The sequence below is a fragment of the Mustela putorius genome, unplaced genomic scaffold (genome assembly GCF_011764305.1).
Source record: "Mustela putorius furo isolate JIRA1106 unplaced genomic scaffold, ASM1176430v1.1 tig00003836_pilon_pilon_pilon, whole genome shotgun sequence".
NCBI lineage: Eukaryota > Metazoa > Chordata > Mammalia > Carnivora > Mustelidae > Mustela > Mustela putorius.
This window is the reverse complement of record NW_025421989.1, coordinates 19,421,561-19,445,712: the sequence shown is the minus strand read 5'-3', so window position 1 is coordinate 19,445,712 and position 24,152 is coordinate 19,421,561. Positions and strand designations below refer to the sequence as shown.

The following is a 24,152-nucleotide window of genomic DNA, read 5'->3' as shown; positions in this document are numbered from 1 at the left end:
ACACTATAGGACCTGCTTTCTTCAACAAATAAACTATACCAAAAAATTCTAGGGGAAACCAATAGATAAGAAAAGACTTAAAAGACATTATTAATAAAATGCACTGTATGAATTTTATTTCGATCTTGATTCAAACAAACAAGTGTAAAAAAAAAGTAAGAGAAATGTGAACACCGAATTGTTGTCAACATGAACTGGATATAAACAATTTATTGTCAATTTGGTTTAGGTGTAATGACGATGTGATTAAATCTTTTTTTTAAAGATTTTATTTATTTATTTGACAGACAGAGATCACAAGTAGGCAGAGAGGCAGGCAGAGAGAGAGAGGGTGGAAGCAGGCTCCCCGCTAAGCAGAGAGCCCAATGCGGGGCTTGATCCCAGGACCCTGAGATCATGACCTGAGCTGAAGGCAGAGGCTTAACCCACTGAGACACCCAGATGCCTCTGATGTGATTAAATCTTAAAAGATACCTTATCTTTTAGAGATACATTATCAAAATGTTTTCGATAAAATGATATAGTACTGATGAAAGACCTATACTCAGAAAGCTGTAAGACACTGATTAAAGAAACTGAAGATGACACAAACAAATGGAAAGATATATTGTACTTATGGGTTGGAAGAGTTAATATTGTTAAAATGTTGATACTACCCAAAGCAATGTACAGATTCAATGCATTCTCAATCAAAATACCAATAGCATTTTTCAGAGAACAGAAAAAATAATCCTAAAATTTGTATGGAACAACAAAATATCCTGAGTAGCCAAACCAATTTTGAAAAGAACAAACCTGGAGGTATCATAATCCCAGATTTCAGACTGTACTACAAAACTACAGTAATCAAAACAGTATGGTACTGGCACCCAAAAAAGACACATAGATTAATGGAACAGGATAGAGAGCCCAGAAATAAACCCGTGCTTACATGGTCAATTAATCTAAGGCAAAGGAGGCAAGCACATAAAAGCACAATAAATAATGGGAAAAAGACAATTTCTTCAATAAATGGTGTTGGGAAAACTAGACAGCGACATGTGAAAGAATGAAACTGGACCACTTTTTTATGCCATATACAAAAATAAACTCAAAATGGACCAAAGACTTAAACGTAAGACCTAAACCAATAAAACTCTTAAAAGAAAATATAGGCAATAATCTCTTCGACATTAGCCTAAGCAACATATTTATAGATAGTATTTCCTGAGGTAAGGGAAGCAAAATAAAAAAATAAACTATTGGGACTACAACAAAATAAAAAGATTTTGCACAGCAAAAGAAACCTTCAACAAGTCAAAAAGGCATCCAAATGAATAGAAGAAGATATATGCAAATGATATATCTGATAAAAGGTTCTTATCCAAATTATATAAAGAACTTATATAAACTCAAGACCAGCAAAATAAACAATCCCATTAAAAAATGAACAGAGGACCTGAACAAACATTTTCCCAAAGAAGACTTATAGATGGCCAACAGCCACATGAAAAGATGCTCCACATTACTGATCATCAGAGAAATGCAAATCAAAACCACAATGAGATACCTTATATCTATCAGAATGGCTAGTACCCAAAAGACAAAAAACAACAAATGTTGGCAAGGACGTGAAGAAAAGGGAACCCTTTTGTGCCCTGTTGGTGGGACTGTGAATTAGTGCAACCCCTGTGACGGAGAGTATGGAGGTTGCTCAAAAAATTAAAAATACAAATCGCATATGATCCAGTAATACCACTTTTGGGTATTTACCTAAAGGAAATAAAAACACTAATTTGAAAAGATATATGCACCTCTATGTTTAATGCAGCATTATTTATTTTATTAAAAAACATTTTGTTTATTTATTTTAAGCAAGCTCTACACCCAATATGGGGACGCAAACTCATGGCCCTGAGATCAAGAGTCACAGGCTCTGCTGATTGAGCCAGTCAGGAACCCCTGCAGCATTATTTATAATAGTCAAGGTATGGAAGCAACCTAAGTGTCCACTGATAGATCAAAGTATAAAGAAGATGCAGGAGATAGATAGATAGATAGTTAGAGTATGTATCTATTATGGAATATTACTCAGCCATAAAAAAGAATGAGATTTTTGCCATTGCAGCAACATGGATGGGACCTAGAGGGTATTGTGTTAAGTGAAATAAGTCAGACAGAGAGAAATAAATATCACATGATTTCACTTACAGGCGGAATCTAAAAAACAAAAGAAATGAACAAACAAAAAACAAAAAGAGACTCATAAGTAACAGAGAACAAACTGGTAGTTGCCAGAAAGAAAGTGGGTGGGGGCACGGGCATAGTAGGTGAAGAAAGGTAAAACTTCCAGTTATAAAATAAATAAGTCACAGAGATGAAAAGTACAACACAGGGGATATAGTCAATAATAACGTAATAACATGACAAGGTGACAGGTACAGACTACGCTTACTGTGGTGATGAGCACTTCGTAATGTATAGAACCACTGAAACACTATGTTGTAAACCTAAAATTAGTGTAATACTGTATGTCGACTATACTTCATAAAGAGAATGATATGCTATCAGAGATGACCTTCAAACTAATGAGGGAGGTTGAGGGTGAAGTGGGTGGGGGATATAAATGAAACAGAATTGCCATGAAAGGACAAATATTGATTCTGGAGGATGGGCACGTTGGGGTTGGATGCATTATTTTCATTGTGTATATATTTGAAATTTTCCATAGCAAGTTTAAAAACAAACAAAAATAAACATACGAAAAAACATTACCTTTACATTTCCCAGAATCTTTGGAGTGGGGCAAGAATTACAGACACTCGATTGCCTCCTTCTCACTTCCCTCTGAACAATATAATAGCACTTATTTTTAAAAGAATTAGCATAATTAAAAATAGAATAAATAAAACTAGACGACTTATGATTAAGAAAACAGCAATGGTTTTCAAATTTGCAAGGGAATAACTTGCTAAAGAGGCAGGCTGCTGGCTCTCACTTCCGAGAAATTCTCATTTTGAGTAGCTAGGCACTAGAGCTAAGGAATCTGCAGTTTAACCAGAGGCCCAGGTGATATATAGACAACCCGGCCACACAGCAATACACTTTAAGAAACATTAGTACACTCCGGTAAATGTCTCTTTGCCCACATTTATAAGAGTTTCTCTTGGAGTATAAAGAAGTAAAATTGCTGGAAAAGGCATTGCTGGATATGGCACATTTTCAATATTACTCTCCAAAATGACTATGCTAATATATATTCCTTCCAGCAGAAGAAGAGAATTCCCAAATCCTCATTTCTTGGCTAACTCTTGATGTGCTCATACTTTTTAACTTTTGCCAAGAACATAACTAACTACCTTACAGAATGATCTTTCAGTTAGCAACATTTGCTAAAGCAGCTCTTGAAAAATCTGCCACATTTTAAACAAAGACTCCTTTTTCACGACATAATGACTTTTCACCTCAAAATACATTAAATAAATATGACAAAAGAAGTGATAATTCAACATTACAGTTTAAAGCAACATATTCTCACCAATTACAGAATATAAAAAATTCTCATCAGAGAATCTCATATGGAACAAGTTTGAATTGTGCTCTATGTTTACATGAACCACAAATGTGTTTTGCTTGTTTTTGCACACAGACATAAAGCAAATAGAAACAAACACCCCAAATTGGGAACAAAACAGGAAGGAGCAGCTGGCAGAAATGTGGAAAGTTTCGTAATTCTTGAAAAGGTGAAGTAAGCCAAGGACACAGCGGGAATCTGACCGAGTGAAATTCAGGTTTCAAGTGTGAGGTGTGCGTGTAAGAACTCAGGTGGCCGGCAATGCGGTCCCCACTCGACGGTGAAGACACGACGTCGAGGAAAATTCACATGAAAATGAAGTGAGAGGTCGAGCCGGAGCCTGGCACGAGGCGGTCTGCCGAGGAGTCTGGGACGCTCTTCGCTGTAAAGAATGGCGCCGTGAGCAGCCACAACCGACGGATTCGTTATACAAGGGCTACAGGGCGGTGAGCCGGGCTCTGGAGCAGAGCTTCTGGAACTTCATGCGCGCACAACCCCCGCCCCCCGACCCCCGCCCCCCGACCCCCGCCCCCCGACCCCCGGGGGTGCTGTGAACAGGCTCTTCTGCGGCAGCGGCGGGGCCAGGACGGCCCGAGACTCTGCATTTCCAACCAGCTCCCGGGCCAGGCCTCGGCGCCGAGCAGCGGGGGTTCCCGGGATCCCGGGGCCGCGCGGGGGCTCCTCCCGCGGGCTCGGCTTCCAGCCGGTGGCCCGCAAGCCACGCAGCACACGCACGCAGCCGCCCGCGCTGCCGCTAGAAGGACGGTGGCAGCGGGAAGGGGCGGGAACCCACGGCCTGCGCCGCCGGGCGGGGGGGGGCAGCCGGGGGCTCAGAGTCCTTTATTCCCCCCCGAGCCTCACACGCGGCCCAGGAGGGCTGAGGGAAGGGCAGGGGGGCAACCGCGGGGGAGGGGAGGGGAGGACCGGCCCCCGCGCCCGCGCCCCCCGGGGACCCAACGGAGAGATCGGGGCCGAGGCGGACAGGTACCCGCTGCTCCCAGCCCAGAGAGGGGCTCAGGAAGGAGCTTCTGCAGAAAAGGTTTTGAAGCCTGAGGCACATCTCTACCTGCAAACTGGAAGAGCTCCCCACACCTCGGGGAGAATTACCTCCCAAGGCACCGACACAGCTGGGCGACAGTTTCCAACGACCACTCTCCACGGCAGAAAGCCCTGCAGTCGTGACGACAGGAGCAAACCCGTCCATTCTTGAGGGCTCCCCTTGTGCTCTGCACGCTGCTTGGTGCTTCCCGTGAGCGCCCTCATCTGAAGTTCACGGCGCTCCAGGGAAAGCCATGGTGCGGGCCTTGGGCTTGACTGCGTTCAGGAACTCCATCGATGTGGCCAGGCCGCCTTTACCCTCCAGCGGCCTCAGCTCTCTTCCATCCCACGCTGTAGCGGACCGCCTCCTTCCACATGGGCACACGAAGCTCCGCACTCACGGCATCGCAGCCCAGTCCCCTCCGGAAGAAAGAGAGAGTCTCTCTTCTGGGGACAGTGGCCCCTAGCCTTCTTGTCCTGCTCCTCCAGCCGTGGAACCTCTGCCTGTGAGCAAGCTGGAGCAGGAGAGATCAGGTCCCTGTTCTGCAGCCTACTGCTCATGCAGTAGAACTTCTGTCCCACAGTGGAGGCTGGACAGGAATGGGACCTCCAGTCCTCTGCCTTGAACCTACCTGGGTATAGCTTCTGCAACCCAGAGTTGGGGGACTGAGAGATGCTGATGGCCTGCCCTTCCTGGAGTGAAACCATAGCCCTCGACTGGGTGCCGGGAGGAAATGGAATCCATCAGACTCAGCTGCGCAGTGGGAAGCAGTTCATGGCTCAAATGTCACAGGATGTCTACTGACCTTACCCCACCATTTTGGAAGTCCATACTTCAATCAGGTTTTTTTGTTTTAAAGGTGAAAAATAAGTTTGTTTTATAGTATTATAAACTCATGATTCAAAAACATACTCCACGTGTTTCAGTCCACTGCAGTTATTCTTACTGATGTTCAAATTATCCCAACTGAGACTAGGGGAAACTTCTCTAGGTTGGTTCCTAAGTCGTTTTGGCATGTTCTTAGCAGTTGTTGAAAGCTTTCTTGCTGTTAAAATACTGTGTACATTCTACTTGCTTCAGCAGTACACATACTAAAATTGGAATGATACAGACATTAGCACGGTCCCTGTGCAAGGATGACACAGATTCATGCAGCGTTCCATATTTTTAGATGCCGTATGATTTCACTCATGTGTAAGACTTAAGAAATGAAAGAAATGAACAAGAAAAAAAAAAAGAGACAAGCCAAAAACCAGCCTTTTAACAATAGAGAACATACTGATGGCTACTAGAGGGGAGGTGAGAGGGACATGGGTTAAATAGGTGAAGGGGATTAAGAGTACACTTATCTTAATAAGTACTCAGTAATGTACAGAAATTTAAAAAATAAGGAAACATTAAAGATAGAATAAAAAGGGATGCCTGGGTGGCCCAGTCGGTTAAGTGTCTGACTGGGTTTTGGCTCAGGTGGTGATCTCAGAGCCCTGAGATCAAGCCCCAGGTTGGGCTTCACGTTCAGCATGGAGTCTGCTTGAGATTCTCTCTGTTCCTCCTGCTCATGCTCTCTCTTTCTCTCAAATAAATCTTTTTTTTTTTTTAAAGAAAGCATAAAAAATAGGACATGAATAATAAAAAACGTATTAGTCATCATGATAAATATATTGGAATCCACACCCCTATTAAAAATTAAGATTCAAGGGGCGCCTGGGTGGCTCAGTGGGTTGGGCCGCTGCTTTCGGCTCAGGTCATGATCTCAGGGACCTGGGATGTAGTCCCACATCCGGCTCTCTGCTCGGCAGGGAGCCTGCTTCCCTCTCTCTCTCTTTCTCTGCCTGCCTCTCTACCTACTGTGATCTCTCTCTGTCAAATAAATAAATAAAATCTTAAAAAAAAATTAAGATTCAAAAGGAAAACAATTAAGATTCACAGGGGTGCCTGGCTGACAAAGTTGGTAGAGCATGTGACTCTTGGTCTTGGGGTTATAAGTTGAACCCCTGCATGGGGTGTAGAAATTACTTAAAAATAAAATCTTGGGGTGCCTGTGTGGCTCAGTGGGTTAAGCAGTCATGATCTAAGGGCCCTTCGCCCTCCCTCTCTCTGCCTGACTCTCTGCCTACTTGTGATCTCTCTCTGTCAAATAAATAAATAAAATCTTTTTAAAAAATAAAATCTTAAAAAATATAAAAATTAGGATTCAGAAATTGGATTAAGAATTCTGTTTTATGGGGGCACTCGGGTGGCTCAGTGGGTTAAAGCCTCTGCCTTTGGCTCAGGTCATGATCCCAAGGTCTTGGGATCGAGCCCCACATTGGGCTCTCTGCTCAGCGGGGAGCCTGCTTCCCCACCCCTCTCTCTCTCTGCTTGCCTCCCTGCCTGCTTGTGATCTCTATCTGTCAAATAAATAAATTTAAAAAAAAAAGAATTCTATTTTTTGTTATTTAAATGAAACACAAAATGAATCAAAAAGATTAATGTAAAAGAAGAGGAAATACATAAAAGAAATGCAAATGAAAAATCAAAAATGAAAAACATTAGCACAATTTGACATTTAAAAAATGACATTGGAATTTACAAAGCCAAAATATGAAGAAGGATATAATATCACTTAGTACAATTAATAAGTCTTCCTTAACAGCTTCCTGGAAAGAAGCAGGTATTGAATACTAGATAATATGCTGGGTTTCTTTTTTAAAAATTGTATTTATTTACTTGACAGAGAGATGGAGAGAGAGAGAGAGCACAAGTAGGCAAGTGGCAGGGAGAGGGAGAAGCAGGCTTTTCTCCCAGCAGGGAGCCCAAGGCAGGGCTCCATCCCAGAACCCTGGGATCATGACCTGAGCTGAAGGCAGCTGCTTAACCAACTGAGCCACCTAGGTGCCCCAATAATATACTTTTTTCCCCCTAGTGTCATGTAGCCTTTACAAAAACTGAATATATAGCTCTACTAACAGTGGCATGTAAGTAGGGTTCAAATGTTAAAGAAGACACACAGGACCCAAGAGGACATGGCTTACAAATGTAGTCTATTATAGGAAAAGGAAATGCTATAGAAACAGCACAAAAGTCAGAATATACATCACAGCATATGAATCATAGCAGAGGTCTGGAGAGGCCAGGTGCAGGCTCCTATTGTCCTCTTCTTCAGGTCCTAAGAGATGTTCTGCGCTCATCTTATATCTTCCCTGCCCCAACCCTAGAATCAGCCATTTCTTTAAGGAGCCTTGGTTCCGTTTATTGAAGAATGATATTTAGGAACACAGATCTGGGTGCTAGGTGTGCTCATTGCTGCTGGGGTAACATGGCTTCTAGACCAATTCAGAAGCCAGAGCCAGAAAATATATCTAAGTATACTACCCTAGGTATATATGTATATGTCTATATTTCTGTATATATCTACCAACTAGACTTGGTACGTACACTTATGTACAGTTCTTTTTATTGTTAGCCTTACAATATCTAGTCAAAACACCATTTCTTTTTTTAAATTGAAGTATAGTTGACATACAACATTTTTTAGTTACGGTGTACAACATAAAATTCAATATTTGTACATAATGCAAAATGATTACCCCAATAAGTCCAGTTAACATCTATTACCATATACCCATTTATTTTTTTAAAGATTTTATTTATTTATTTAACAGAGAGAGATCACAAGTAGGCCGAGAGGCAGGCAGAGGGGAAGGAGAGGGGGAGGGGGAAGCAGGCTCCCCGCCAAGGAGAGAGCCCGATGTGGGGCTTGATCCCAGGACCCTGAGATCATGACCTGAGCTGAAGGTAGAGGCTTAACCCACTGAGCCACCCAGGTGCCCCATATACCCATTTCTTGTAATGAGAACTTAAAAGACTTCCTGTCTCGGCAACATTCAAATATGCAATATAGTATTTATTAACTATAGTCACCATGCTGCACATGATATCCCTAAGACTTATTTATTTTATAACTGGAAGTTTGCACTTTTTGACTCCCTTTTACCCACATTTCACCCCTATCCTTTGGCTACCACCAATCTATTCTCTGTGTCCATAAACTTAAAAACAGTGTTTCAAAGTTATTTAACATTTCCCCTTGCCCTCTTTAGCAAGGTTATGCCCTACAATTTTAATACAATTAGATTCTTTTGTCACAGGCTGCATTCCATCCTAGGCTCACTGACAATCAGAAGGATTTTAAAAAATTTGCTAACAGTAAAGTTCATTCTTGGTGGTGTAACAGTCTATGGGTTTTTGACAACTGTAGAGTCATATATAGCCACCCTGCCCTGGTACAACCCATGATGTACTCAACCCTTCCCTCTCTCACAATCCCTGGTAACCACTGCTCTGCTTTCCATCCTGTGGTAGACTGAATAACGACCTGAAAAAATATGCAAGTCCTAATCCCTCCAACCTGTGAATGTTACATTACATGGCAAAAGGGACTTTGCAGATGGGATTAAGAATTTCGTGATGGGGAGATGATCCTGGATTATCCAGGTGAGCCCTAAATGGAATCACAAAGGTCCTTAAAGGAGAGCAGCAGGACAGTCAAAGGAGGTAGTAGGAGCCATAAGGATGGAAGCAAGAGGTTGGAGTGATGTGAGGAAGGGATTACAAGCTAAGTAATCCTTCCAGAAGCCAGGAAAGTCAAGGAAATGCATTCTCCCTTAGAACCTCCTGAAGGAACCAGTCCTGTAGCACCTTGACTTTAGCATAGTGAAACAAATTTTTTACTTCTGGCCGCCAGAACTGTAAGAGAATAAATCTGTGTTGTTGTCAGCCACCAAGTTTGTATTATTGTTTTACAGCAACAGTAGGAAACGAATACATCCCCCTATAGTTTCGCCTTTTCCAAAATGTCCTATGAATGGCACTATACAATACTTTTGGGTCTTAGAACCTGGCTTCCGTCACTTGGCAAAATGCATTTACAATCCATCCATGTTGATGTTATATATATTTCACCACTAAGAAAAGAGATTCATTCATGTAGAGTGAATCAATAGATTTTTTCCTTCTTATCACTGACTAATACTCCACTGTACCCATGTGCCAGTTTGTTATCCATTTACCTGTTGAAGGACATCTGTTAGTTTCTGAATAGAGCCGCTATGAACATTTGCATACAAGTTCGTGTGTGCACACAAATTTTCCATTAATTTAGCTATTAAAGAAAACTCATAGGTATTCAGAGCTTTTAGGACATGAGGATGGCAATTTAGATATCATTACCAGGGAAACACATTATTAAGTAATACAAAAAAAAAAAAGACGGGTGCCTGGGTGGCTCAGGTGGTTAAGCAACTCCCTTCAGCTCAGGTCGTGATCCTGGAGTCCTCAGATAGAGCCCCACATCAGGCTCCCTGCTTGGCGGGGAGTCTGCTTCTCCCTCTAACCCTCTCCCCTCTCATGCTCTCTCTCACTCTCTTTCTCTCAAATAAATAAATAAAATCTTAAAAAAAAAAAAAAGAATTACGGAATTTTTAGGGCCAAAGTTACGTTCACAAAACAAGCCAGAAGTTTTGAGTTCCAGATATCTTACAAGACCTCTTTGTTAGTAATAACATTTTCAAGGACATATTAAGAAACCAGAAAATTGTCTTATTCTGTTGCGGAGATTTCTTATACTGGCAGTTAGGACAGCCTGCAGTTTTCCAGACCAAATGCTGAAATTCCATTATTTAGAAATGAAAAGAATTAAAGACAGATCTAGGAAGATTAACACTTAACAATGGAAAGGAAAAGGGCAAAATAGAATTATAAACAATTGGAATATTTGCATGGAATGTTATCCATCCTCCAGTGTGAACAGCAAAAACTGACAATATCTGAATTTCTGATTTATTATATTGACAATCCATTTGCCTCTAGTCCTTAGTACTGTTGCCATGAAACTTTTTCAAATAATTTCATGAAGTCATTAAAACGTACCTGTTTTGGGGCGCCTGGGTGGCTCAGTGGGTTAAAGCCTCTCCTTTCGGCTCAGGTCATGGTCCCAGGGTCCTGGGATCGAGCCCCGCATCGGGCTCTCTGCTCAGCAGGGAGCCTGCTTCCCTTCCTCTCTCTGCCTGCCTCTCTGCCTACTTATGATCTGTCAAATAAATAGATAAAATCTTTAAAAAAAAAAAAACGTACCTGTTTTTTCCAACAGATATGCTGTGACACCTCTGTCAGGGGAGTTTTGCCTGAATGAAACAAAAAATAAATCATTCAAACATAAAAGTCACAAAATTTTTCTCTAAGGGACCCAAACTACACAGGAATAATTTGGAGTTGCAAAGTGTTTAATAAGTATTTGCTGGGGTTTGAGAATTTTTTTTTTCTCCTGCTTACATGCTAACAAATTAGCCTGTGACCATTTCCTGGATGCCAGCAGCATGGTAAGCAGTATATTTGTGTGGGTTCCCCCCTACCCAAGTCCCACAGGGGCCATGCAGAGGGACCCAGGGGACAAACTTTTGTACATGTACATGCACTTTTGCATTACAGCCAAGGAACGCTGGCCTTGTGGGAATTCACATCTTTTAGAGCAAGCCTCCTATTTGTTCAGAAGGAGATAATCACTTCATCCTTCAAGGCAGCTCCCTACAAACAAAGCCCTGGCAAAGGGCTCAGGTAAAGAGCAGTCTGGGTCTCGTGTTCCAGGCACATGGAAGAACAGGCAGTGTGGCTCTGGGCTGCGACGGACAGCATCTTCCAACAACAGCATGCCCATAGAGAAAGCAGGCTATCTATCCTTCCACATGAAGCGGAAAATAAGAGGTCCTGCCCAAAGTTTTGCTCCCGGAATATTTTCCTTCACCACCATATTTCAGGGACTAGAATGTAACCATTTTTAAAGCTGGTGCCAACAAACCGTGCTTAGGTAACCAGGCCTGTGCTTTTTCTCTGTTAACCAATCATAGAGAACTCTCTGGGAAGTCATAAATGTGGGTTAAGGGAGATGTAAATCAGCAGAAGCCAGTACCATGGGAGTTTAAAACATCGCTTCATGCACTTTACTTGTGCCTTCTGACCCGTTTGGACTCAGTCATGTATGTACAGTGTTACCATTTTCTACTGGAATACTGTTGTCACATCCAGTTTTAGTGTTTCCATGGATCAGATGACACTCACTTCCTGATGGTCATTTCAAGCAGCACATCTTACTCTTTAACCTTCCAGATTTCCATGGATTGAAACTATCCAGAAGCTGGAGTGCAAAGAAAACAATTGATACGGCCCCTTCCCATGGCACAGAGCAGGTAGAGAGGGTGGAGTGAATCTGGAAGGGCAAATGGAAGATATCTAGCCCAGCCCATAAATGGCATTGATGTCAGTGGCACGATTTTCTAAAACATTAAGCCATTCTTGGGAAAGTTCCAAATGAAACAGCACGCTCCTTTCAATTTAACAGTAGTTCCGTTCCTGGAAAATTCCAGGATATTAAAACCATGCAAAAAATACTTTGAGTTATGCTCACTTCAGCAGCAATATACTAAAGTTGAAATTATACAGAGAAGATTAGTGTGGCCCCTGCACTACTGGAATGACATGCAAATTTGTAAAAAGCACCCCATATTTTCAAAAATAAATTTCAGAAAGAGAAAAAAGTACATTGAGTTTATATGCAAAATAAAGTCAGGTTTAGGTTCAGATAATTACAAATAAGCTTTTCATAGACATGAATGCCTAGGGGATGTTTGAAAATTACATAAGATGTAGGAAAATTCATCCTTGTAAGAAAGTCACATGCATTGAAGGACATATGACATTCTTGGCTTCTGCCCAACTAACTAATCCCCAGCCAGGGGTTCCCATCAATCACTGCAACAGCCATAGTAGCCCCATGTGTTTTCAAAGCATACCCTTGGATGGTACTGCCCCTTGTGATACTCTACTAAGGTGAAACATTCATCCTTGTAGAATTTGAGTTTGATATTTCATCCACTTAGCATCTGGAGGCAACACTCAACAGACGAAATTACTTCTCAATTTATGGATTCTTGTTCAATCCAACATACAAAAGTCTCTCACCCAGTTACCAAAGACTTGCTGCCATTTCTGGCAATGTATACTTGTGAATTTAAATTTTCTGATTTTGTATAAATACAAACTAAGAAAATAACTGAACATGAAGCTCAAACTTCACATGGAGCCAGATTAAAGTTTATAAATAACCACATTTCATATCACCTGATACTAAACTATAACTTTTTTTACTTTTAACTAATATATTTTAAGTAATACATCCACATGACATAAAAATACTAAATATAAAATATAAACAAAATATATATAAAATAAAATACATAAAAACAAAATATATTTAAAAATATAAACAAAAGTAAAGAATAAAAACATCACATTCTATAGTAGACAGAATAATGGCTCCCCTCAGATATGTCCACGACCTGATTTCCTGGAACCTGTGAATGTTAACTTACACGGCAAAAGGGACTTTGCAGATGTGACTAACTGAAGGTTCTTGAAATGGGTAGATTATCCTGGATTATCCAAGTGGGCCCAATATAATCACAGGAGTCCTTAGCAAAGGGAAACAGAAGGGTCAGAAGACAGAGAGAGTGATGTGACAATAAGAACATATATTGGAGTAATGCAACCAGAGTCAAGGAATTAAAGCAGCCTCAGCTTCAAAAAATGGAAGACACAAGCAATGCATTCTCTCTTAGAACTTCCAAAAGGAACCAACCCTGAAGATGCCTTGATTTTAGTCCCACAAGCCTCTTCCTATTTCTGACCTTCAAAACTGTAAGAGAACAAATTGGTGGTGTTTTAGGGTACCACATTTGTCGTAATTTGTTACAACAATAGGAAGCTCATAAACATTCTTACCTCTGCCCCCACTGAGATATCCACCATTGTTAACACCTTGGTACCTGTACATCGGGATCTTTTCCTATACCGTTATATGTGTCTGTGCATGTGTGCGTACTTCTTACAAAAATGAATTACAGTTGGATCACACGCTATTTTATAACCTGCTTTTTAAGTCTACAAACTCCATATGTCCATTTCATCAAATCTCTAGACTACATTAAAAATTTCCCAAATGACACAAAATGCCCTGAACAGTTGTTTGGTCCACAACAGGATCTGTTTGAGGACCACACATAGCATCTGATTTTTAGGTCCCTTTTGTTACGATGTTGACTATTAAAGAGACAGTTCTACAGCTGCTTTGAAGAATGTGCCACCTTTTGGTTCATTTAGTTTCTACCTCTGGTGCTTTTTAGTTTGTCCTTTTATCCCTGTATTTGCTGTAACATTTTTCCTAAACATTTTTGGCTAGAATTCTCTGTAGGTGATGGGCATTCAGGCCGAATCATATCAGAAAACATGTAATATATGGATAATTCATTAATGATGTTAAGACTGACCAAAGGATTAAGGTGATGATTGCCTATTCATTCCATTTTACAGTTATATTTTTGCCCTGAAACTAGAAGTGACCATTGTTCTTTTTGCTTTTTAAAAATATCCAGTTCCAGGGTACTTGGCTGATTCAGTTGGTAGAGTATGTGACTTTTGATGTTGGGGATGTAAGTTCAAGTCCTACACTAGGTATAGAGATTACTTAAAAATAAAATCTGTTTAAAAAAAATCCAGTTCCCATTAATCATTTTAATACCTATAGATATGGTGTTATGATCATTATAAGTATCATGGTAATTTCATTCAAGATTATGATACTTTTCAAAATCTATCATCTCTTCTACATTCACTAATTAGCATTCACCTGTGAAGTAAATCTTTCCTTCATTTGGGGAGATATTTGGTTACATGAAATACAAATTCTACTGGAAAGGCAGGATAAAATGCTTTTTTTTTTTTTTACCACTAATTACCAATTTCCTGTTTTAAAAGATTTTATTTATTTATTTTGACAGAGAGAGTGAGAGAGGGAACATAAGCAGGGGGAGTGGAAGAAGGAAAAGCAGGCTTCCCGTTGAGCAAGGAGCCCAATGCAGGGCTCGATCCCAGAACCCCAGGATCATGACCTGAGCCCAAGGCAGACACTTAACAACTGAGCTACCAAGGTGCCCCATAATTACCAATTTTCATAGTAAGTAGTTGATTCAACAGTTTTCTCAAATGGTGCCTTTTCGAGTCCATCTGTTTGAACTCATTGTCACGATAGTCTTTATAATGCTCTAAATGTCATGACAATGGCCAGTGGAACGTAACCCCAGTAATCTTTAAAAACTTCATTATTTCCAGCACAACAAAATATCCCTGGCTTTCCTTGTATTTTCCCTGTTCCAGCCTTGGAATAAGCTATTTCTCCAAAAGGCCCAGTTGCGCTTTAATGGGGAATGGTTTCCAGAGACCACAACCTGAGCACTCAGGGGCATTCATCATAACTGAGGTGACACTGCTTTTAGGCCATTTCAATGGATAGAGCTATAAAAATATACATATTGAGGCAGACAGGCTCTAGGGTGGCCCCCATGATCCTTACCTCCTGGTGTTCATGTCCCTGTGTGCTCCCCTCCTGAAAGTGGAAGGAATTATGACATGCTTCTAGTCAGTAGTGTATGGCAAAGACAACAGGATGCATATGTATGTATGACTGATGCCAGTCTTAGAGTATCACCCTTGCTAGCTCTAAAGAAGCCAGCTGCCAGGCTGGGAACCACTTATGGAGAGAGCCACTTGAAAAAGAACTAAGGGCAGCCTCTGGCTAATAGCCAGCAAGAAACTGAGACCCTCAGTCCAGCAGCCTGCAAGGAATGAAAAACTGCCAATAACCACAGCGCTTGGGAACAGATGCGAGCACAGCCTTGAATGACACATTGATTGAACCTCTGTGAGTCCCTAAAGCAGAGCATTTAGCTAAGCCACGCCCAGACTCCCGAACCCACAGAAAATGTGAAATAATAAATGTGTCCTGTATTAAGCCTCTAACTAGGTGGTAATATCATGTAGCAATAGATAACTAATACACTATTTAATCATGGGTATATATGAATTTTTAAATTCAGTTTTAACATTACAGTGTTTTTCTTAATTTCTCAGAATTTTATATTAATAATCTCATTAAAATAATGGGACTATTGGGGCGCCTGGGTGGCTCAGTGGGTTAAGCCGCTGCCTTCGGCTCAGGTCATGATCTCAGGGTCCTGGGATCGAGCCCCGCATCGGGCTCTCTGCTCAGCAGGGAGCCTGCTTCCTCCTCTCTCTCTCTCTGCCTGCCTCTCTGCCTACTTGTGATTTCTCTCTGTCAAATAAATAAATAAAAATCTAAAAAAAAAAAAATAATGGGACTATTGATCCTAGCCCCTGGAGGACTGCACACCAAATGGTAAGCAAAAAACTAAAAATGAGGGATCTTTTCTTTCTGTTTTTCCATTCTGCCTCTCTTTGAAGGACAGCATTTATTCATTCATATTTTTTCATTTACAGTCTTGCTCATTTAAGTTAACTAAGTCAGGAAATCACTTTATAATAATTTTAGCCCTAAAATTCCTTAAATTGTTATTGTGAAGTATAACATTTCCTATTAATATAGTACTCCATGGTTTAAAACTAATTTTTTTTCATGTCAAAGTTTCTCTAATAAATTTTGGAATGGAGTTCAATTAACAGAAGTTTAGACACAATTATCACACAAATTACTTGCTTTTCACTAACTATGCTTATTTCCCTGAACAAGGCATATCTATGCTTTTTAAATGTTTTTTTGAAAAGAATACATAGTTTCCTTCTTCATATTTTAAGAAACATATGAAATAGAAATTCAAAGTGCAAGCTCTGGACAAACACTTATGGTGAACAAAGATGTCCCTAATTAAAATAACTACTTCCTTCTTTTAATATTTAGTAACAAACATTTATCTAGTTTTTTATTTTTTATTTTATTTATTTATTTATTTATTTGACAGAGATCATAAGTAGCAGAGAGGCAGGCAGAGAGAGAGGAGGAAGCAGGCTCCCCACTGAGCAGAAAGCCAGACATGGGACTTGATCCCAGGACCCTGAGATCATGACCTGAGCTGAAGGCAGAGGCTTTAACCCACTGAGCCACCCAGGCACACCACAGTTTTTTAAATTATATAAATAAATCTATATTTCTATTATTTATGGTAAAAAGTTAAATGTTTTCAAATACCCACAGGGAGTAATGTCATTAATATTGATAAAAGAAAAAAATACTTAGATTCACTTTGAATACTAATCTATTACTTTCAGGTTTAGTACAAGATGTTATAGAACAAATAATTCAGCCAGACAAAAACCATTTCTCAAAAGTACTACTTCCAGTAACAATTTCTCTTTTGAATGAGACTTGACAATAAATATTGTAATGTTTCTTACAATCACCCTGCTCATGAGTCAACAAGTATACTATAATGTATTTTATAGAAGGCAGCAAGGCTGGCCTTACAGAAGCTTGAGGACAATAGGTAGGTTCTCTTGACCAAAATTATCATATCCACTAAAAAAGAAATTAAGTTACTTAATTCAAAGACTTTTCTGGCACAGCTTCACACATTCTTTAAAACTCTGTTCCATGTCATGAAACTCTTTTTTCTAGATTAGTAAAGTATTAAAGAGCTTGAAGGAATCTTGAGAAATAGGTCTAGGTTTTATTTCTTTTTCTGTCCTCGGGTCTAGTATAAAACCTGGCATATTAACTCAATTAATGTTAAATAAGTGAATGAGTAATTGGAGGAAGGAAGGAAAGGGTGTGAAGGATCCAGTGAGATGGCCTTAGTGCCTTTAAGTTACTGTGAAATATATTGAAATGTTTTTAAATGAATAAAGAAATATAAAATTATGAAAAACTGAAAAAAGTTAACGAAAACCTTAGTGAAAGCTGCAGATTTCCATGAATCAATGAAAGAAATAGGTATTAGTAGGAGGATCCCCAGAAGATGGGAGAGTAGGATTCTCAGCTCCCCTCTTCCCACAGATTCAACAAAGCCATAAATACATATAATGCAACTCACTCTGAAAATCACCTGAAGTTTGGAAGAACAGATCTTCCATAGCTAAAGACCAAAAAAAGAAGACCACATCAAGAAGAGTAGGAGGGGCAGAGACACAACTGAGAATCAGATATTTGACATGGTGACCCACAAGAGCGAGAGACATTACAGACACAGAAGTTATCTCTGAGGAGCAAGGGACCAAGCCCCACACTGGGCACCTCCAGCCCTGGGGACCTGCACTGGGAATATGAGCCCCCAGAATGTCTGACTTTGAAAATCAGCAGGGCTTACCTCTGTGAGAGTTAGAAGACTATAGGAAACTGAGTCTCCACTCTTCAAGAGCCAGTACACTGTAACACTTGGTCAAGACCCAGCAAGGATGCAACGTGTGACAAGCACATGGGTTATACATAAAGATTTATTTTAGGGGATGTTTTCGAGGAGAAAGGATCTTTAGGAAATTTCTCTGGAAATGGAAGTTTTGGGAGGCACTATTTGTCTTACCCTCCCTCAGTGTAGCTAGCAAGACGCTTTTGGGAGTCAGTTCTGATACTCTCCACCTACCTTGCAAGCACCTATTACCCCACAATGGCATTCACCTGCAGACCTGCCGTGACAGGTGCCTCTCCAAGGCAACTTCTGTCCTTCCATATCTGGTGGGCACCCCCAGCTGGGACTGGAATCCCCCCAAAGCAGCTATCAGCCAACTACATCTGGCAGGCAGCCCTGGTGGTACTCCACCCCTCCAAAATGACTCCTGCCTTGAGAAATCAGAGAGGGGGTGTCAGTTCTGCCCACTAGCACAATCATAGAAGTTGTAGCCTGGTTCTGGTAACCAGGGGAGACTGGATTAGTGGGCCCTACGGGACAACTTCTAAATAAGGCCACTACCTTCAAGACTAGGAGACGTAGCTGACCTACTTACTTAATACATAGAAACAAATACAAAGAGTGAGACAAAATGAGGAGACAGAGGAATATTTTCCAAACAAAAGAACAAGACAAAAATCTCAGAAAAAGAGCTAAACAAAATAGAGATAAGCAAGCTACCTTATAATGTGTTCAAAGTAATGGTCATAAAGATATTCACTGGGCTTGACAGAAGAGTGAGAACTTCAAAAAAGTGATAGGAAATATAAAATAGAACCAATCAAAACTGAAGAATACAGTAACTGAAATGAAAAACACAGTACAGGGAATCAACAGCAGATTATGGTATGCAGAGGAACAGATCAGTGCTCTGGAAGATAAGGCAATGGAAAGCATCCAAGCTGAATAGCAAAAAGAAGAGGTAATTTTTAATAATGATGCCACCTGATTGGCTCAGTCAGTTAAGCATCTGACTTTGGCTCAAGTCACGATCTCAGGGTCCTGGGATCGATCCGCCTCCACCTTGAGTCAGGGTCTGCTCTCAGCAGGGTGTTTGCTTGTCCTTCTCCTGCCCCGTCCCCAGCGTGTGCTTGCAATCTCTCTGTCTCAAATAAAAAAGTAAAATCTTTTTTAAAAATGATGATAGATTAAGGGATCTCTACAACATCATCTAGTGTGCTAACATTCACATTACAAGGGCCCCAGAAGACGAGAGATACAGAGGTAAAAAAATTATTTGAAGAAATAATAGCTGAAAAATTCCCTAACCTGGGAAAAGAAACAGACCTCCAGGTCCAGGAAGCACAGAAAACCCCAAACAAGTTGAACCCGAGGAGGTCCACACCAAGACACATAATTAATATCTCAAAAATTAAAGATAATCTCAAAAGCAGCAAGAAAAAAGCAAATAGTTATGTACAAGAAAAACCCTATAGGGTTATCAGCTGATTTTTTTTTCAGCAGAAGCTTTGTAGGCCAAAAGGGAGGGGCATGATATATTCAAAGTCCTAAAAGGCAAAAAACATACAACCAGCAAGGTTATCATTCAGAAATGCAGGAGAGATCAAGAGTTTCCTAGATAAATAAAAGTTAAAGGAGTTCATCACCATTCAACTGGCCTTACAAGAAACGGTAAAGCAGAAAAGGTCAGGGGTGCCTGAGTGGCTCAGTCGGTTAAGTGTCTATCCTCACCTCAGGTCATGATCTTGGGGTCCTGGGAACAAACCCTGCATTGGGCTCCCTGATCAATGGGCAGCCTGTTTCTTCCTCTCCCTCTGTCGCTCCCCTGCTTGTGCTCTCTCACTCACTCTCTCTCAAATAAATAAAAATTTTAAAAAGAGAAGAAAAGAAAAGGCTATAAAACGAAGTGATAGACTAATGAAAGAACACAATTTCACTGGTAAAAGCAAATATATAGTAAAGGTAGTAGATCAATCAGTTATAAAGTTAATGTAAAGGTTAAAAGACAAAATAAGTACAATCAATTCTATCTACAAAAATTGTTAAGAGATAGACAAAATATAAAGATGTGAAATATAACATTATATACCTAAAATGTGGATGGGGGAGGAGAAATGCTGTGCTTTTAGAATGTGTTCAAATTTAAGCAGCCATCCACCTAATAATAAAGATTGCTATATACATTGGATGTTATATATGAATCTCATAGAAGCCACAGATCAAAAACCTATAATACACAAAAAATAAAGAGAAAGAAAGCCAAGCATAATACTAAAGAAAGTTACATAGTCATAAGGGAAGAATAGAGAACTACAAAAAAACCAGAAAACAATTAACAAAAGGCCAGTAAGTACATTTCTATCAATAATTACTTTAAATGTAAGTGGACTAAATGATGCCATTAAAAGACAGAGAGTGACTGAATGGATAAAAATAACAACAACAAGACATGTATATATATATATATATATGTATATATATATATATATATATATATATATGCTGCCTACAAGAAACTCACTTCAGACTTAAAGAGACATACAGACTGAAAATGAAGGGATAGAAAAACATATTCCATGCAAATGAAGGCAAAAAAAAAAAAGGCTGGGGCAGAAATACTTAAATAGGGCAAAATAGACATTAAAACAGAATGTAACAAGAGACAAAGAAGGTTATTACATACTGATAAAGGGATCAATCCAACAAGAGGCTAACAATTGTAAATATCTATACACACAACACAGCACAACCTAAGTACATAAAAAAAAATTAACACGGGTAAAATTTTTTTTTAACTGTTACCTTTTTATTTTTTAACGATTTTTTACTAGTTTATCTAATATATATATATATTTTTACCTTTTTCTTAGGTGTTTTCTTTTTTTAAAAATTCTTTTCTTTTCTTATTTTTTTCTTTTTCTTTTCTTTTTGTTTTTTTTTTTTTTTCTTTCTTCCTTTTTGAACCTCTTTTTATCCCCTTTCTCCCCACTCATGATTTTGGATCTCTTCTAATTTGGTTAAAGCATATTTTCCTGGGGTTGTTGCCACCCTTTTAGTATTTTACTTGCCCCTTCATTTACTCTTATCTGGACAAAATGACAAGACGTAAAAATTCAACACAAAAAAAAGAACAAGAGGCAGTACCGAAGGCTAGGGACCTAATCAATACAGACATCGGTAATATGTCAGATCTAGAGTTCAGAATGACAATTCTCAAGGTTCTAGCCGGGCTCGAAAAAAGGCATGGAAGATATTAGGGAAAACCCTCTCGAGAGATATAAAAGCCCTTTCTGGAGAAATAAAAAGAACTAAAATCTAACCAAGGTGAAAAATCAAAAAAGCTATTAATGAGGTGCAATCAAAAATGGAGGCTCTAACTGCTAGGATAAATGAGGCAGAAGAAAGAATTAGTGATATAGAAGACCAAATGACAGAGAATAAAGAAGCTCAGCAAAAGAGGGACAAACAGCTACTGGACCACGAGGGGAGAATTCGAGAGATAAGTGACACCATAAGACGAAACAGCATTAGAATAATTGGGATTCCAGAAGAAGAAGAAAGTGAGAGGGGAGCAGAAGGTATACTGGAGAGAATTATTGGGGAGAATTTCCCCAATATGGCAAAGGGAACGAGCATCAAAATTCAGGAGGTTCAGAGAATGCCCCTCAAAATCAGTAAGAATAGGCCCACACCCCGTCACCTAATAGTAAAATTTACAAGTCTCAATGACAAAGAGAAAATCCTGAAAGCAGCCCGGGAAAAGAAGTCTGTAACATACAATGGTAAAAATATTAGATTGGCAGCTGACTTATCCACAGAGACCTGGCAGGCCAGAAAGAGCTGGCATGATATTTTCAGAGCACTAAACGAGAAAAACATGCAGCCAAGAATACTACATCCAGCTAGGCTATCATTGAAAATAGAAGGAGAGATTAAAAGCTTCCAGGACAAACAACAACTGAAAGAATTTGCAAATACCAAACCAGCTCTGCAGGAAATATTGAAAGGGGTCCTCTAAGCAAAGAGAGAGCCTACAAGTGGTAGATCAGAAAGGAATAGAGACAATATACAGTAACAGTCACCTTACAGGCAATACAATGGCACTAAGTTCATATCTCTCAATAGTTACCCTGAATGTGAATGGGCTAAATGCCCCTGTCAAAAGACACAGGGTATCAGAATGGATAAAAAAACAAAACCCATCTATATGTTGCCTCCAAGAAACACATTTTAAGCCCAAAGACACCTCCAAATTTAAAGTGAGGGGGTGGAAAAGAATTTACCCTGCTAATGGACATCAGAAGAAAGCAGGAGTGGCAATCCTTATATCAGATCAATTAGATTTTAAGCCAAAGACTATAATAAGAGATGAGGAAGGACACTATATCATACTCAAAGGGTCTGTCCAACAAGAAGATTTAACAATTTTAAATATCTATGCCCCCAATGTGGGAGCAGCCAACTATATAAACCAATTAATAACAAAATCAAAGAAACACATCAACAATAATACAATAATAGTAGGGGACTTTAACACTCCCCTCACTGAAATGGACAGGTCATCCAAGCAAAAGATCAGCAAGGAAATAAAGGCCTTAAATGACACACTGGACCAGATGGACATCACAGATATATTCAGAATATTTCATCCCAAAGCAACAGAATACACATTCTTCTCTAGTGCACATGGAACATTCTCCAGAATAGATCACATCCTCGGTCCTAAATCAGGACTCAACCGGTATCAAAAGATTGGGATCATTCCCTGCATATTTTCAGACCACAATGCTCTAAAGCTAGAACTCAACCACAAAGGAAGTTTGGAAAGAACCCAAATACATGGAGACTAAACAGTATCCTTCTAAAGAATGAATGGGTCAACCGGGAAATTAAAGAAGAATTGAAAAAAATCATGGAAAACAAATGATAATGAAAATACAACGGTTCAAAATCTGTGGGACACAACAAAGGCAGTCCTGAGAGGAAAAATATATAGCGGTACAAGCCTTTCTCAAGAAACAAGAAAGGTCTCAGGTACACAACCTAACCCTACACCTAAAGGAGCTGGAGAAAGAACAAGAAAGAAACCCTAAGCCCAGCAGCAGGAGAAGAGAAATCATAAAGATCAGAGCAGAAATCAATGAAATAGAAACCAAAAAAAAAAACAATAGAACAAATCAACGAAACTAGGAGCTGGTTCTTTGAAAGAATTAATAAAATTGATAAACCCCTGGCCCGACTTATCAAAAAGAAAAGAGAAAGGACCCAAATAAATAAAATCATGAACGAAAGAGGAGAGATCACAACTAACACCAAAGAAATACAAACTATTATAAGAACATACTATGAGCAACTCTACGGCAATAAATTTGACAATCTGGAAGAAATGGATGCATTCCTAGAAACATAAAACTACCACAACTGAACCAGGAAGAAATAGAAAGCCTGAACAGACCCATAACCAGTAAGGAGATTGAAACAGTCATTAAAAATCTCCAAACAAACAAAAGCCCAGGGCCAGATGGCTTCCCGGGGGAATTCTACCAAACATTTAAAGAAGAACTAATTCCTATTCTCCTGAAACTGTTCCAAAAAATAGAAATGGAAGGAAAACTTCCAAACTCATTTTATGAGGCCAGCATCACCTTGATCCCAAAACCAGACAAGGATCCCACCAAAAAAGAGAGCTATAGACCGATATCCTTGATGAACACAGATGCGAAAATACTCAACAAAATACTAGCCAATAGGATTCAACAGTACATTAAAAAGATCATTCACCACGACCAGGTGGGATTTATTCCAGGGCTGCAAGGTTGGTTCAACATCCGCAAATCAGTCAATGTGATACAACACATCAATAAAAGAAAGAACAAGAACCATATGATACTCTCAATAGATGCTGAAAAAAGCATTTGACAAAGTACAGCATCCCTTCCTGATCAAAACTCTTCAAAGTGTAGGGATAGAGGGCACATACCTCAATATCATCAAAGCCATCTATGAAAAACCCACCGCAAATATCATTCTCAATGGAGAAAAACTGAAAGCTTTTCCGCTAAGGTCAGGAACACGGCAGGGATGTCCATTATCACCACTGCTATTCAACATTGTACTAGAGGTCCTAGCCTCAGCAATCAGACAACAAAAGGAAATTAAAGGCATCCAAATCGGCAAAGAAGAAGTCAAATTATCACTCTTCGCAGATGATATGATACTCTATGTGGAAAACCCAAAAGACTCCACTCCAAAACTGCTAGAACTTATACAGGAATTCAGTAAAGTGTCAGGATATAAAATCAATGCACAGAAATCA

The 24,152-nt window shown here is 39.7% G+C and overlaps 2 non-coding genes across 2 annotated transcripts; both read left to right on the top strand.

Annotated features, from left to right (window-relative positions):
- Positions 1 to 5,659: 5,659 nt before the first annotated feature.
- LOC123394777 lies at positions 5,660 to 5,761 on the top strand. Its single transcript, XR_006609528.1, has one exon. It is a non-coding gene; the product is annotated as a U6 spliceosomal RNA (small nuclear RNA).
- Positions 5,762 to 12,026: 6,265 nt separating this feature from the next.
- LOC123394774 lies at positions 12,027 to 12,134 on the top strand. The gene has a single exon (XR_006609525.1). It is a non-coding gene; the product is annotated as a U6 spliceosomal RNA (small nuclear RNA).
- Positions 12,135 to 24,152: the final 12,018 nt, after the last annotated feature.